Source organism: Canis aureus, chromosome 23 (assembly GCF_053574225.1).
Source record: "Canis aureus isolate CA01 chromosome 23, VMU_Caureus_v.1.0, whole genome shotgun sequence".
NCBI lineage: Eukaryota > Metazoa > Chordata > Mammalia > Carnivora > Canidae > Canis > Canis aureus.
In genome coordinates, this window is record NC_135633.1 from 28,704,258 (window position 1) to 28,721,543 (window position 17,286).

Sequence of the window (17,286 nt, forward strand, 5' to 3'; positions counted from 1 at the left end):
GGCAGACGACACAATGGAAGTGGCAGGGCCTGAAGACAGGTGAGGCCTACAGCACCCCACCCACCTGCTAGGCCGCAACACACGCCTGCCTGTGCTACCCGCCCACTTGGGGCTTGTTTCATCCCCTGCAAATGCTTCATCCATAAGTGAATATTCAGTAAATGCTGGCTCTTCCTTGCCCCTCCCCTTTGGAACGGCCGGGAAATGGATTTTGAAAGACCTGGGAGAGTTTGTGGATCACAAACGAGCTTTGGGTTTTTCTTAGACTCTCACTCCCCCTCATTCCTTGCCAGAAAACCTTTAACCAGTCCAAGTGGTGCTCTGTACACTGTTACACGTTTAGACAGGGAGTGGATGGAAGTAGATGGGTAGGCCGACTCTTCCTAGTAGCCTCCCCACCCCCCTACCCCCACCCCCACCACCCCCACCACCCCCATCATCCCCACCACCCCCATCACCCCGGACTCCATCCCAGGACCCCAGGATCAGGCAGACAGACAGACGCTCAACCACTGACTCACCCAGGCATCCCGCCTAATAACCTCTTTTATTTATTTATTTATTTTTTAAAAATTTTTTTAATTTTATTTATTTATGATAGGCACACAGTGAGAGAGAGAGGCAGAGACACAGGCAGAGGGAGAAGCAGGCTCCATGCACCGGGAGCCCGACGTGGGACTCGATCCCAGGTCTCCAGGATCGTGCCCTGGGCCAAAGGCAGGCGCTAAACCGCTGCGCCACCCAGGGATCCCTAATAACCTCTTTTAAAGGGGCCCTGAAAAGAACAAAAACCAGCAATAAACCCTGGTCCTATCTTAAGCTTTTGGAGTCACGATTTAAACTCAGATAGGATGTCAAAGCCAGTGCTCTTTGCCTTATGCGTGAGACCTCCTGACTACCAGCTTGGGAAACAAAGGAAAAAATCAAAAAATTGTACTGAAGTTGTGAAATTTAAAGTAACCCTATTCAAAATGGCATACTACTTTGGAAGAAATTTTAGCAATTTTGTAATAAAGTTAAATACAAGCTAACTATATAGCACAACAATCACGCTCCTGGCTATTTACCCAACTGATTTGAAAATAAATCCACACAGAACCCTGCACATCAATGTTTACAGAAGCTTCATTCATAATCAGCAAAAGGTGGAAGCGACCAAGATACCCTTCAGTAGGTGAATGGATAATCACACTTCAATATAGTGGGAGCTACTCTGAAGTAAAGAGGAAAGAGCTATTAATTTACACAACAGGGGCTCCTGGGTGGCTCAGAGGTTGAGCGTCTGCCTTTGGCTCAGGGCATGATCCCGGGGTCCTGGGATTGAGTCCCACATTGGGCTTCCTGCAGGGAGCCTGCTTCTCTCTCTGCTTATGTCTCTGCCTCTCTGTGTGTGTGTCTCATGAATAAATAAATAAAATCTTTTTAAAAATTCATACAACAACATGGACGATTCTTAGACGCATTTTGTTAAGTGAACAAAGCCAGAGTAAAAGGGCTATTTGATTCCACTGATATGACTTTCTGGAAAATGATGAAATATAGAAATGGAAAGCACATCAGCAGTTGCCAGGGATTTGGAAAGGGTGAGCCTTTGACTAAGAGAAGCACAGGGAATTCTTTAGAGGGGTGGAATGCTTCTGTATGGTATTGGACTGGTACAAAATGGCACTCTGCATTTGTTGAGACCTGCATTGAGTGAACCTTCATGTACAGAAATTAAATTTTTAAAAGGCCAACAAAAGTCTGGGGATTCCAAGATGGAAGGCGGGCTTGTAACAGAAGAATCTTAAGACTCTGTTACAAATGTATGAGAAAACTCCACTGAAGGGAGGGAGTCAGAGAGAAAGAACTGCCCTAAGGAACTTTGGAAAATAGTGTTTTGCCAAGAAATTGCAAGACTAATGTTAAAATAAATTGTATGTAAATATCACGCTTTGGCTAAATTTGAATTTCTCATGGGGATGTAGGTTAATAATTTGGAAATGGCTGTATTGTATACTGACAGCGTACAAATAGGTAAGTGGATGGTGGGAGCCAGGTTTCTCAGTATCTATGGGGTGAGGTGGGGAGGTTACAAAGCAAGGGAGGAAGGCTAGAATGATCCATGTGTAAGAGGTCACAGTGGGAGACATTAGTAGGAATTAGACATTGTTTGGTTTGATATAGATACAGACAGATAGATACAGAAACCATTGTAAACATGTATGTATGTACGTGTATTTCCTAGCTCTGTCTTCCAAAAGAGCCTTGAAGATCACCCCGGTAGCATTCTGGGTGGGAGAAAACACAAGATGAGTCTGAAGCATCTTGTAGTGCCAGAAAGTAAAGACGAACTCAAAAAATAAAATGAGCATCTCAAAGGAACACAGGGGCTAAGCTGAAAAAGCTCCCAAGGGCCATGACTGGAACAATTTGAGCAACAAAACAAAGAATGGTATTTGGATTATAATCTGAAGTATAAAATACACCCCATGAGCACATACTGATATAAATTAATGATGGAATAATAATAAATAAATGGCAAAGAAGAGCAGGATTTCTCTCACAGAAGAATCCCAAATAATGAATGGATAGGCTGCCCTCCAAGAGGTGGAGCATAACCCTTCCCACTTGAACTCCGGTACACCTAGCGGCTTACTTCCAACAGGAGAGTGTGGGAGGAGTTGGGGGCAGGAGAGGGAAGGTGAGTAATTCTACCATGGAAACATCATCTCAGCCAGGTGGTCAGAGGCAACATCAGTGATAAGTCACATTGACAGTATGTGCCTTTGATACGATGTGATGAGAATGGCACCTCACTTCTGTGGTCTTCCTCCCCAAACTCCAGAGCCCCAATCTGACTAGGAGAAAAACATCAAATATATCCAAATGGAGCAACCCTCTATAAGATTCCTGGCCAGTACTCCTCCAAAGTGAGAGTTACAAAAAAAAAAAAGAAAAAAAAAAAAAGAAAAAACAAAAACAAACAAAAAAAAAAAACAAGAAAAATTTGAGAAATAGCCGGAAGCTAAGAACACATGGCAATTACATGTATTGTGGTATCTTGGAAGGGACCCCAGAACAGATAAAGATCATTAGGAAAAAACAGTGAAATATAAAGAAATTTGTGGATTTTAACTAATAGTAGTAATGTTGGCTCTTTAGTTGTGACAAATGTACCACAGTATGTAAGATGCTAATAGCAGAGCAATCTGGGGGAGGGGTATATAAGAACTTTTGTTACTGTCTTTGCAACTATTCTGCAAATTTAAAATTATTCTAAGATTGAAATGTTTATTTAAATTAAGAAAAATTGCTGTGGGATGCTGTATTCGTTTTCTGAGGCTGCTGCAATAAATCGCCACAAACTTGGTCGCTTGAGAAAACAGAAATATACTCTCTAATACATCTGGAAGCCAGACACCTGAAATCAGTTGCACTGGTGTCAGAGTGATCAATTGATGGATTAATTGATTTTTTAAAGATTTTTATTTATTTAATTCATGAGAGACACACAGAGAGGCAGAGACATAGGCAGAGAGAGAAGCAGGCTCCCTATGGGGAGCCTGATGCAGGACTCCATCCCAGGACCCCGGGATCATGACCTGAGCCAAAGGCAGACGCTCAACCACTGAGCCATCCATGCGTTAGTTTGGTGGTGTCAGTTTTAGAAGTGGTTCACAGCGTTGTGTTCCCTCCAGAGACTCTAGGGGAGGATCTGTTTCCTTAACTTTTCCAGCTTCTAGAACTGTATAAATTCCTTGGTTCCTGGGCTCTTCCTCCGTCTCCAAAGCCAGTACAGTAGCATCTTCCAGTCTTCCTTTTTTCATTGTCATATCACCCTCTGTTTCTGTATCTAGCAGAGTCTCTCTACCTTTTTCTTATAATGAAACATGTGATCATATTTAGGGCCCACCCAGATAATCTAGGATAATCTTCTCATCTCAGAAGCCATAATTTAATCATACCTGCAAAGACCCTTTTTTCTTATGTAAGGTAATATACACAGGTTCTAGAGACTAGGACCAGGATCTCCTTCATGGAGCCATGTTTTAGCCTATTAGAGATGCCAAGCAAATTATGTATTCTGTCCAAGCCTCAGGTTCCTCATCCAGAAGTGATGTATGCAAATATATGTAAATGAGGAGCCTTGATCTGCCACTAGACTGTTACCAGCAGAATTCAGGAGCCTGAGGAGCATCCTGTCCTGGGCAGAGGAGTCCTGACACTCTTCCTCCCCCATGTGCTCCACCCCCCTAGTGCTGTCCAAGGGCCAGGACATGGTGGTATAAAGAACAGAAACCCAGCTGGGAATCCTAGGACTTGGGTCCAAATCTCAACTGCCAGCACCTTGCAGTGTGACCTCAAACAAGTCACTTTCCATATCTAGGACATAGTGCAACTCCATGAAACACGTGGACATTAGTCCTGCCCTGGGAGAGGGCTAGAGAGGGAGTCAGGTCCCTCCTGCCCTGAGATGTTATAACTACAGATGTTCATAGTGCCTCTTGGCTGAAGGATCTTGGTCCCTCTTAGTAACAAGGGTACCTTTTAACTGGAGCCCTCTGGAAGTAGCGGCCCCTCTTGCAGGAGTGGCAAGTAATGGTGGAAGTTCAGACTCTATGATTTGATGGGGGGAGGAGGGGACAGAGGAGCCTTCTTCATTTCACACTTGCTTCTACCCGGGCCCCATTAGTCTGGACCAGTGGTTAGCAAACTACTCCCTTGTGTTTAAATGATCCATGAGCTAAGAGGGATTTTTCCAGAGGAACATTTGCAATCAGTTTGGTGGTAGAAAACACTAACTTTGAGCCCCAGTTAAGTGAAATGTCATCCTCCAAGAAATTCCCTTCTTCTCGTTAGACGTGTATTACCAAAAAAATGTGCTCTATTATTTACTTTGAATTTTGTCAATTAAAATTTTGTGAAAATTTGTTTCCTCTCTTTGTTTCCTACTTAATTTCCTTGATTTGCCTTTGGGCCTGCAAAGCTCCTACCAGCCCCTGCTTAATCAGTTGCCCTATGTTCCATCTCAAATCTGTCTTAAGCCATCCCCAGATCCACCTTGCACTTTGGAGGGCAAACGATCTTCCCAGTGCAGATCTGCAACGATCATTGTCCCTGGTTAAGATTTCCCAATGGTTTCTCCATGCCCTCTGGATGCCTCCTTGGGTTGGTTTATAGCAGGCCTGCCTGCCTTCCGACCTTTCCATACCCTCCTCCAGACTTGCTGAACTTCTCCCAGTTCCCTAGGGCACCTGGCTTCTCCTCATGCCAGCATTTTGCACAAGCTCTTCCCTCTGTCTAAAATGCCTTTTGCCCTACTCCCTTCCACCCAAATCCAATTCCTCTTGTTCTTTTAAGAATGGTTTTAGACATCATCTCCTTCCAAAAGCTTCCCCAATCCCATACACACCCCCACCCCCAAGCTATTAGGTGTGTCTTCCAGGTTTCCTCAGTGCCCCATTTCCTTCCAGCCCAGTACTGGTCACACTTTTTAAGTGCCTGTGACCTCCACCAGACTGGGAGTGCCTCAGAGCCGGGGTCAGTCTGATTCTGCACCATGGTCTTGCCTTTCTTTACTTTTTTCTTCTTTTTAAAAAGATTTTATTTATTTATTCATGAGAGACACAGAGAGAAAGGCAGAGACATAGGCAGAAGGAGAAGCAGGCTCCCTGCAGGGAGCCTGATTCGGGACTGGATCCCAGGACCCCGAGGTCATGCCCTGAGCCGAAGGCAGATGCTCAACTGCTGAGCCACCCAGGTGCCCACTGGCCTTGCTTCTCAATGGCAATGCTCCTACTGCTTCCTGCCATTCAGGGAGGAAGTGGGTACGTGTCAGGAGCCCCAGTTGATTTTCTTCCCTGGACTGCAGATCACCCGTACTACAGGGGCAGGAGGCCTCTGGCCCACTGATGGACAAAGGCCTGGGTCAAAGGTAGGAGTGGAACCAGGAGGGAGGCAGGGGAGGCAGCAGCTAAGCTTCCAGACATTTTTATCAGTCCTCTACAAGTAACCCAGACAGACACAAGCCTGGGGTCTGGGACTGGTGTGATCCGGGCCATTGCAGACAAAGATCAGTCTTCAGTGGCTAGCTGCAACTAGCCTGGCTCTGGGCCCCACCCATCCCCCTATTTTACCTTCCTCTGAAAGCCGGGAATAGAAAGAACCTGGCTGGCCATGCTTCCAGTACAAGCTCAGGAATATGTGTGCACAAGTGAGTGTGAATGTCTGTGGTATATCTCTGCAAGAGTGTCCATGTATGTGCATGGGTTTGTGTGGAAGTGTGTACAGAGCTGTGCATGAGCCTATGTGTGTGTGTCTGTGTGCATCAGGGCATTTGCTTCTATGCACATCCACACAAGTGTGTTCTTCTGTCCCAAGTGTCTGAGTGTGTAGGATTGTGCACATGGGTAAAGGCAGGAGTTGAGAGGCCAGAGGAGTGTCAGGCCCCCTTAGCCCTGTCAGCCTGGGACATCTGGTTCCCTGAGGCTCCCCTGTACCCTTCATCTTCTTGCCAAAATTCCCCTCCATCTTCATGCCAAAATTCCCATTTACGCAACAGGCTTCAGGCTCTGTCTCTCAGCGCCCTCACCCCATTTCTCATCCATCTGATGCTGTTAGGAAAGACTCAGAATCTGAAATGTTGGAATGAATCCTGAAGGTGGTATCTGGGGCCACTGTCAGCATTCCACCAGCATCCCTTTGATCATTGCCGTGGGCCCTATTCCATCTTTCCATCAACTTCTCCTTCTGACCACCTGCACTACAATTCTCTTGGGCTCGCCTAGGACTGTTTTTCCCCATGTGCAGAGTATGGGAAACACCTGGGAGTTCATGCCTCCTCTACTGCCCTTGGCCCAGACCAGTAAAGTCCAGCTGCTTCATTTAGGCTAGAGCACACTCAGGGGCATTTTCATGGGCTCCAGCCAGCTCTGCTCCCAGTTTGGAATCATACCCTGGTTAGCTTCTTCACTTTCCTTGTTCTACTGCCCCAACTTCCTCTCCAGTTTCTCCAGTGGGTATTTCCTCAATAAGCCAGCCCCACAGGGGCTCGTCTTCTTATTTTTTTTAAAGACACATTTATTCAGTGTCATGATCAGACTATTACATTTAGCAATCAACAGCATGGGTGCAAAAAAAAAAAATCTACATTAAAACCCTTTGTTGGAATGCTTTACACTTTCCACAGAACGGAAACTAAAATAACCTGTTATACAATTAGTCACAAATACAGTCCTCGAGTTTTTTGCCCATACACATGAGTATTGTCTAAAACATGTCTTCTTTGTAGCAGCTAGGCCCTGCCACCACTGTGCTTGGCTGAGTTCACAAATCTGTTGTAACCTATAGCTTCCCTGTCACTTCCCTGGCTCTCCTCTCCTGCTAAGCTTTGTTTCCTGGCAGTAATTAAAACCTTCTGCTGCTGCTACAGCTGCTGCTGCTGCTGGAACCACCATAGTCACCTTGGTTTCGTGGTTTGGCAAAGTATTGGCCTCCACCACCATGGGGCCAGAGCGTCTGCCTCCAAAATTTCCTCCGTTCATGGGTCCAAAATTTGAGGATTGATTGTTGTAATTGCCAAAATTGTTATAGCTTCTGCCACCTCCAAAGTTGCTTCCATCATTACCAGATCCATTATAGCCATCCCCAATGCCACTGTATCCACCACCACCTCGACTGCCACCAAAGCCACCTCGACCACTGAAGTTCCCTCCACGATCAAAGTTGTCATTCCCACCAAAACCACCTCCACGACCACCACCAAAGTTTCCAGAACCACCTCGGCCTCTTTGGCTGGATGAAGCACTAGCCATCTCTTGCTTTGATAGGGTTTCCTTACTTCACAGTTGTGGCCATTCACAGTATGGTATTTTTTTTTTTAATTTTTATTTATTTACTCATGAGAGACAGAGAGAGAGGTAGAGACACAGGAGGAGGGAAAAGCAGGCTCCATGCGGGGACCCCGATGTGGGACCCGATCCCGGGACTCCAGGATCAAGCCCTGAGCCGAAGGCAGGCACTAAACCGCTGAGCCACCCAGGGATCCCAACGGTATGGTATTTTTGAATGACAGTTTTGTCTACAGAGTCATGGTCGTCAAAGGTCACAAAAGCAAAACCTCTCTTTTTGCCACTGCCTCGGTCAGTCATGATCTCAATCACTTCAATTTTCCCATACTGTTCAAAATAATCTCTTAGATGATGTTCTTCAGTGTCTTCTTTAATGCCACCAATAAAAATCTTTTTCACAGTTAAGTGGGCACCAAGTCTTTGAGAATCTTCTCAGGAGACAGCACTCTTTGGTTCCACGACTCTTCCATCTACCTTGTGTGGCCTTGGATTCATGGCTGCGTCCACCTCCTCCACGGTGGCGTACGTGACGAACCCAAAGCCTCTGGATGGCTTGGTGTTGGGGTCTCTCATTACCGCACAGTCCATAAGCATCCCCCATTGCTCAAAATGGCTCCTCAGACTCTCATCGGTTGTTTCGAAGCTCAAACCTCCATTGAAGAGCTTCCGCAGCTGCTCAGGCTCTTTGGGAGACTCTTAGACCTGATGGCGGTGGGAGGGGAGACTTACTAGGGGGCATCCAGGGGCAGAAAGGAGTAATCTAACCAGTGAATCTAGGGGCTCATCTTCTCAAGCTCTGCTTCTAGGGAACCTGATCTAAAACAGGAAGAATAGCTTAGAAACCACTTAGCCCAGCTCTCTCCCCGACCCTGCTAGACAAAGGGTGTTGAGATGCATGCAGTGAGGGGACACACAGAGAGGGGATGGGTGTCTCTAGCTGCTCCTCCTTCGGCATGCTCCTGCCCTTCGTCTCCACAGCCAGCCTGTGCTGCCACCACACTCCCCGCCTCCCCTGCAGGCCCCAGGCCCTCTCTGCAACACCACCAACAGCCCTGGCTTAGGGAGGTTTCTTTGGCCTGCCTGGGTAACCCATTCCTGAGAGTGTCCCTTTAAACTATGATCTCTTCTTGGAAAATAAAGTACCCAGAGTCAGAAAGCAGGAAAAAAAGAAATCTTCCAAGGTGGGAAACCAGCCAGGCAGAAATTGCTCTGCCAAACCTCTCACCACACTGCCTTCAAGAGTGCACAATGAGGCAGGATGCCTCCATGGCCCAGTGGTTGAGCATCTGCCTTCAGCTCAGGTAGTGATCCCCGGGGTCCTGGGATTAAGTCCCGTTCTGGGCTCCCTGCATGGAGCCCGCTTCTCCCTCTGCCTATGTCTCTGCCTCTCTCTGTGTGTCTCTCATGAATAAATAAATAAAATCTTAAAAAAAAAAAAAAAAGGAATGCATGAGGAGGCAGATGGGGTTCCAATGGACAAAATCTAGACCTTCTCATTCTCAGATTAGGCCTCAATTGGTAGAAAGGTACCATTCTGGGTATTAGAAGACATGGATCCCAATGGCAACTCTGCCAATGCTTGGCTGAATAACTTTAAGGGGGTCACCTGACTTTAAGGGACCCCATCACCCCATGAGGGCCAGCGATGGATCATGATGAATCATGGCATTCAGAGCACAGGATTCAAGCCTCAAACCTGCTTCTTATGCTCATGGCACTCTGAATGGACCAGCTGCTCACTGCGTCTGTGCCTCAGTTTCCTCATTTATCACTGGAGAGGACTGCAAGACTGGCCTCATGGTTTGTTGTGAGGATTAAATAGGTTCACACACGGGGAGTACTTGGTGGGTCCCCAGCACACAGCAAGCTTTGGGTAGCTGAGGGCTATTCATGCTCGTGTTGCATATCAGCCCAGGATTGGAGAACTGGCTGGGCCCTGTGGCCTCATTGACTTGAGACAACTCCCACCCTTTGTAAAAGCCAGAGGACTAGGCACAAAGGAGACACCAACTGGAAAGGGGAGAGTTTAAAGGGCCTCCTTCAAACAAACAAACAAACAAACAAACAAACAAATGGCCTCCCTCTTTCCTGTCCCACCTGCCCCACCTCTAATGCCTCCCCTGGCTTCAGAAAGAAGACACAGTGTCCCCAGGTGCTCTGGGCCAGGGCTGGGTGCCCGTGGGTCCTCACAATAGGTGGATGAATGCAGGATAAGGATGGGTGTGTGTGTGTGTATGTCAGGGTGTGCTGAAGGCCATAGCCAAACTGTATTTCCTTTCCATTTGATGAAATGGATAGAAATAATTCAAGCTTAATTTTGTTTTATTTCTTCAGGCTAGAAAATGTATTTTTGTCAACTTTCTTTTCAGATGATGGTAAAATGTAAGTAACATAAAATGTACCATCTTAACCCTTTCTTTTCTTTCTTTCTTTTTCTTTTTCTTTTTTTTTTTTAACTTAAAACACAGAGGGCACCTGGGTGGCTCAGAGGTTGAGCATCTGCCTTTGGCTCAGGTCATGATTCTGGGGTCTTGGGATCGAGTCCTGCATCAGGCTCCCTACAGGGAGCCTGCTTCTCCTTCTGCCTATGTCTCTGCCTTTCTCTGTCTCTAATAAATAAAACCTTTTTTTAAAAAAACCCACAGACATTTATTCTCTCACAGTTTTGGCAACCAGAAATCCAAAGTCAGGTTGTCCACCCTGTTGGTTCCTCCTGGAGGCTCTGAGGGAGCCATCTTAACCATTTGAAAGAGTATGATTCAGTGGCATTAAATGTGTTCACATTGTCTGATCACCAACATCCTTCCCCAGAACTCTTTCATCTTCTAAAATGGAAATTCTATATCAATTAAACAATAACTTCCCATTCTCTCCCTGACCCCTTGTCTTTGTTTGTTTGAATCTGTGCAAGACTTGGGTTTGCTGGTATGATCCCTTTAACAAATATTTATTAGTGTTCCCCACACTGGGCTGGGCCTGAAATGTGGTAGGGACTCCAGGCTCATTACCAGCCCTGGAGGGTTAGGACTGCATAAGCCTGAACAAAAATGGGAGAGAATTTACTCAAGTCTTCATTCAACAGAACTCTTGTGACTTCTCAGGCCCAACGGACCAGGAAGCTGCAAAGGGGGACACCCAAATCCTACCCTGGAGATGCTGTTGTCTGGCACGGGGGACAAGGTGCAGGTCCAACTACCAGCCTTCCAGATTTCCCTCCTCAGGCCTCTCTGCTCTGATGAGTCCTACCAGCCCTCCCAAGGAGAGAAGGACAACCTGCTAGGAAAATGCAGGGGAGCAGGCACCCAATGCCTGCAGCTCATGGAAAAGCACCAAGTCTGGACCCGGGGTTCCAGCCCAGTTCTATCTTGTTTTTCATGGGCACCCTTGACCTAATCCCTCTTTGGATCTCACTCTGCTGTCAAACTGAAATCAGCAATCCCTGACACACACATCCCAAGAAGCCATTGTCAACAGTTAAAGAGAACATGCTTATGAGTGAATTTTGATGACTAAAGTGCTCTATGAACACGAGGGCTCTGATTACCTGTCTTCTGAGATTTGTAATTTAGACAAATAGGCATCATGATGTCTGTGGGCTGACAGCTCCAAAGCTCTCCTTTGATTCCCTCCCTACCTTGCTCCCTGACACAGATTCAACCAGTTGCAGCCTGCTGGTTCAAACTGTACTCTACAGAAGGACACTATTGTCCAGAGTTGGCCAGGGTCTGAGCAAAGGTCACACAGCAAATGGAGGCCAGCCTTCCTCTTCCCAGGGTAGTCGTTTTTATTACCTGGCCTACCTGGCAGATCCTTTTCAGAAAATAAATGAATAAATACTTCACAGTAGAAGGAACCTTGGAGATCATCAAGAGTAACAGTAATATTAATAGTGATGTTCTTTTTAGTAGTATGATACTACTACTGCTACTACTATTACTATTACTTGTATTATTAATGACGATAGCACCTAATGCTATATAGCAGGCATCATAGAGAGAGGTGGATGTAATTATTGTCCACATTGGACAGATAAGGTAACTGAGGCAGAGAGAGGTTGAGTAGCTCACCGTGGGATCACTCTGCTGTACCGAGTGGGGCTGGGATTAAATTCCAGGTAGTCTGGTAGGCAGCCTCCACCGTTACCCCTCTTCCACGGGACTGCATTGTACAGCTGGGAAGTCTGAGGGGATTTGTTCAAGGCCACACCTGAGGGGTACCTGACCCTTAAGTCTTGACCTGCAGTCCCTGTGGACAGCAAGAATGAGTCCTCATGAAGCACTGTTTGGCTTCTGCTCGAGTTCATGCTTTGGAGTTCATAGAACAAGTCCTCCAAGACAGCACACACTAATGCTGTCACCTCTGGCAGGACACAGAAGAAAGGTGGCTGGCTGCTACGTAAGTAGGTAAGAAGAAATCAGATAACTCATAATGAATCTTAAAGATCTAGTGTTGCCCAGCACGTCAGCTGGAAATAACTGAGAGCCTCTAGTAAAAGGGGAGTTCTAGCTGACTTGCAGTTCTCCTCCACATGCCTCCTCCAAACACCTGCAAGAAAAACTGGGTAAGATGCTAGAGAGAACTGCCTTCTGTGGCTCTGGGCAGTTCAAACACCTCAGTCTCATGTTCTGACTCCCTTCTGATGAAGCAAAAGCCTTAGTCTCTAGGGAAGGGAAAGATATCATTTTGTTCCCAGGGTCTGGGTAAAAATACAGGCCTCTGGAAGAAGAGTAGAAGCAAAATTCATCTGACTTGCAGGAGGGGTAGGAAAAACCTTCTGGCTGCCGCTAGGACACAGGTCAAGATCCGCTGGTGTTATAGAAAAGATAGAAAAAATCCACTCCCCTGGGAGACAGACAGGAAATGTCTCTAGCCTAGGAACCTGCCATGATACCAAGCAGAGGTGGGCTACCATTGGTTTTTCCCTTACAAGACCAACCGCAGATGTAAGACAACAGATAGTTGCTGTGGGGAAGAGGCTCAAGAATGCTGAGATAATCCTTCCTCGAGACCAAAGTGTACAAGGGCCTGCTCAAGACCCAGCTGAGCCCACATAATAGAGATCTCACTGAACCTGCAGTGACCTTAGCACAGTGTAACAAGCGAAAACAGCAGTGTGCTGCTCAGACAAGAGCATGGAGAGAGTTGCTCTCCATGGCACAGGAGCACAACTATGGAAAACCGAGAGGGGAACAAGAACACTAGGTAAGTGTTCACCCAAATTTTAAAATTTGTGCTTGAAAGATCACTACAAAGAAACTGAATAGTCAACCCTCAGAACGGGAGAAAATATTGGCAAAGCACATATCTGATAAGGGACTGGTATCCATAATATATAATATTCATAAATAACTCTTACTGCTCAATAAGAAGAAGACAACCCAACTAAAGGAACAAGGGCAAAGGATGTGAAGGGACATTTCTCTAGAGGAGAACAGAAGTGGCCAACAAACATGTGAAAAGATGCTCAATATCCCTAGTCATTAGGGAAATGCAAATCAAAACCACAGGAGGGACCACTTCATACCCACTAAAAGGGCTAAAATCAAAAAGTCAGAAAAGAAGTGTTAGTGAAGATGTAGAGAGATTGGAGCCCTCAAATACCGCTGGTGGGGATGTAAGATGGTGCAGGCACTCTGCAAAACAGTCTGGTGTTTCTTCAGTAACTTAAACAGAGTTATCATTAGCAGTACTTTTCCTAGGTATAGATCAAGAGAAAAAAAAGCATGTTTACACAAAAATTTGTACTTGACTGTTGATAGTGGTAGCAACATTATTCATAATAGCCAAAGGGTGGAAATAACCCTTACACTCACATAAACTAATGAGTGGATAGACAAAGTGTAGTATTCATACAGGTGAATATTATTTGAGCATAAAGAATACTGATACTGGCACGAGGACTATCTTAATCCATTCAGGCTGCTTTAACAAAACACCATAGACTGGCTAATTTATAAATAGTAAGTCTCTTTCTCATGGTTCCAGAGGCTGGAAGTCCAAGGTTAGGGTGTCAGGGTTGGTCGGGTTCCAGTGAGAGTCCACTCCAGGTTGCAGACCAATGGCTTCTTGCTGTGTTCTCACGTGGTAGAAGGGACCAGCTCATTCTCTGGAGTCTCTTTTATAAAGACATTAATGAACAAGGGGTAATGGAAGGGGAAATGGGCGGGGGGTTGGGGTGACTGGGTGATGGGCACTGAGGGGGGCACTTGGCGGGATGAACACTGGGTGTTATGCTGTATGTTGAAAAATTGAACTCCAATTAAAAAACAAATAAATAAAGACATTAATCCCGATGAGGGTTCTACTCTCATAACTTACCTCTCCCAAACTCCACTTACTACCATCACCTTGGGCATTAGGTTTTTAATATAATAATTTGGGGGGAATGCAAACATTTAATCTTTAGCAAGGATGAACCTTTAAAAATGCTAAGTGAAAGAAGCCAAACACAAAGGATCCCATGTTATATGGGTCCATTTATATGAAATGTCCAAAATAGGCAAATATATAGAGATAGAAAAATAGAGAAGTGGTTGCTTAGAGTTGTGATGGATGGGGTTTGGGGATTGAGAGTTCAAGGGTAGAGGGTTTCTTTCTAAAAAAAATTAATTGTGGTAAAATACACATAAAAGTTACCATTGTAACCATTTTATTTATTTATTGTCATTATTTTTTAGAGAGGGGGTGGCAGAGAGAAAAGAAGAGAATCTTAAGGAGGCTTAAGCAGGCTCCATGCCCAGCATGGAGGCTGACATGCTGGATCTCATGACCCTGAGATCCTGACCTGAGCCAAAATCAAGAGTTGGATGCTTAACCCATTGAGCCACCCAGGTGCCCCCTCACTGTAGCCATTTTAAAGTATACTATTCAGTGACATTAAGTATATTCACAGTATTGTGTAACCAACACCACTCTCTAGTTCCCACAACTTTTCTATACCCCAGACAGAAACTGAGCCTAGTCTCTCTTCCCTCCAGTTGCCCTGGCAACCACAGGGTTTTTATTTGTTTTTGTTTTTGAGGTGATAAAGAAGTTATGAACTTGACTGTAGTGGTACTGTACAACTCTGGGAATATCCTAAAGTCTACTGAAGTGTACACTTTAAATGGTGAATTGTGGAATGCCTGGGTGGCTCAGTGGTTGAGTGTCTGCCTTTGTCTCAGGGCATGATCCTGGGATCCCGGTCCCACTTCGGGCTTCCTGTGTGGAGCCTGCTTCTACCTCTTCTTGTGTTTCTGCCTCTGTGTGTGTGTGTGTGTGTGTGTGTGTGTGTGTCTCATGAATAAACAAAATCTTTATAAATAAATAAATAAATAAATAAATAAATAAATAAATGATTGTATAGTATGTGAATTATATTTCTATAAAGCTGTTGAAAGAAGAAAAGGGAGAAAGAAAAGGAAAGAAGAAAGAAAGAAAGAAAGAAAGAAAGAAAGAAAGAAAGAAAGAAAAGAAAGAAGAGAGAAAAGAAAGGGAGGAAGGAAAGAAGGAAAAAGAAAAGAAAAGCAAGCTAGCAGAGAGGCTGACATCCCTTTAAGCACAAGTTAACAGCAAGCAATCATGGAAACATTTGAAACCTAATATGCCTTAGGGGCACCTGGCTGGTTCAGTCAGAGGAGAGTGCAACTCTTAATCTTGGAGTTATGAGTTCAGGCCCCATGTTTGGTGTAGAGACTACTTGAAAATAAAACCTTTAAAAAACAAATATATATTTAAATTAAAAAAAAAAAAAAAAAAAAGAAGAAACTAGCGTGCCTTCCAAACAATGAAAATGACACTAAGGCTCAGCCCAGTTCCTGACTATTGACTCCAATATCACATTAACTATCTAAAAGAAAAAGAAGCATGCCCACTTCTAGACACAAATTCTTTTTTTTTTTTAAAGATTTTATTTATTTATTCATGAGAAACACAGAGAGAGGCAGAGACATAAGCAGAGGGAGAAGCAGGCTCACTGGGGAGCCTGATGCAGAACTTGATCCCATGACCCTGGGATCACAACCTGAGCCAAAGGCTCCACAACTGAGCCACTCAGGTGCCCCCAGACATAAATTCTATTTACCATACTTTCCTCTCCTTTTCTATACATGATGGTTGGCATTTCATTTAAAAAAAAAATAGGAGATATTTATTTTTAAAAACACGGAAAAAAATCCATTATCAAGAAATAAAACACAAAGCAGAACCAGACAGAAAGATGGTAGGAATTAGAAGATGTTGGAACTATACAACAGAGACTTTAAAATGACTATGATTATTAAGTGAAGGATCGAGAGGAGAAAATAGCCTGTAGAAATGCATGGGAGATTTTAGAACAGAGACAAACACTATAAAAAGAGAAGAATCGCTCTTCAGGCGGCAGCCACGGCGGGCCAGGAGGATCCCGTGCAGCGGGAGATTCACCAGGACTGGGTGAACCGGGAATACATTGAGACACCTCTTGTCGTTCAAGACTTGCAACACTAAACGAGAAATTGACAGCCCTCGAGCAGAGAATAGAGTACATTGAAGCACGGGTGACAAACGGTGAGACCCTCACCTAGAACTATGCCAAGCTGCTGCTGGGAAGTTGCTTTATGGAACACAGGCCGGCCCCAGCAGCCTCAGCTCCTTCCTCTCTTCTTAAAGAGCAACAGGGCTTATTCTTGTTTTTCTTTTTTCAAAAGTGTGGCCTTTGGGCTCTGCCATGTACATTGATGTGTGATGTGGCATGTGGGAAGAAGTCCAGGGGAACTCTTGAAACCAACATTAGGCATTTTACCTTTTTTTAAAGTAACGTTTTGTAGAACTGTTGATCAGTGTATTTGAAACGCTCAGAGCCAGTTGCCTGGGACTCTTTGTTAAGGTCCTCTCCATCTCTCCCTCTCTCAGACTTTCCTTACAGCTCTCATTGCCTCTGCATTGATTCTATAAACAGTCTTTGTCTCCTTTCCACCTTTGGCGTGGGGGTGGAGGGGGTGGGGGTGGGGGTGGGAGGCAGACCTGGCTGAGACACTTACGCTGCCGCGCCCCCCACCCACCCCCACGCCAAAGGTGGAAAGGAGACAAAGACTGTTTATAGAATCAACGCAGAGGCAATGAGAGCTGTAAGGAAAGTGAGACCAGAGAATGTCCTAACCTACCAGTTTCTTGTCCTTTGGGGGAGGTCAAGGCCAGGCCACCACTTGGCTTGAAGGGTCATTTTCAGAATTTTCTTTCTGTCACTTGGGGTATCTTTGCCTCTCATATTTCCCTAATAAACTCCTCAACTTTGGGAAAAAAAAAAAAGAGAGAGAGAGAGAGAAGAATCAAGGGTGCCTGTGTGGCTCAGTCAATTGAGCATTGGACTTTTGGTTTCTGCTTAGGTCATGATATCTGAATCATTGTATCGAGCACTGAATCAAGCTCCAGGCTCAGCACAGAGTCTGCTTCTCTCCTTCACCCTCTGCCCCTCCACCCGCTCCTACTGTCTCTC

At 45.2% G+C, this 17,286-nt stretch overlaps 1 pseudogene; it reads left to right on the forward strand.

The window, feature by feature from the left end:
- The first annotated feature begins 8,537 nt into the window (after positions 1–8,537).
- Positions 8,538–16,768, forward strand: LOC144295183 (putative protein BRICK1 pseudogene; annotated as a pseudogene).
- Positions 16,769–17,286: the final 518 nt, after the last annotated feature.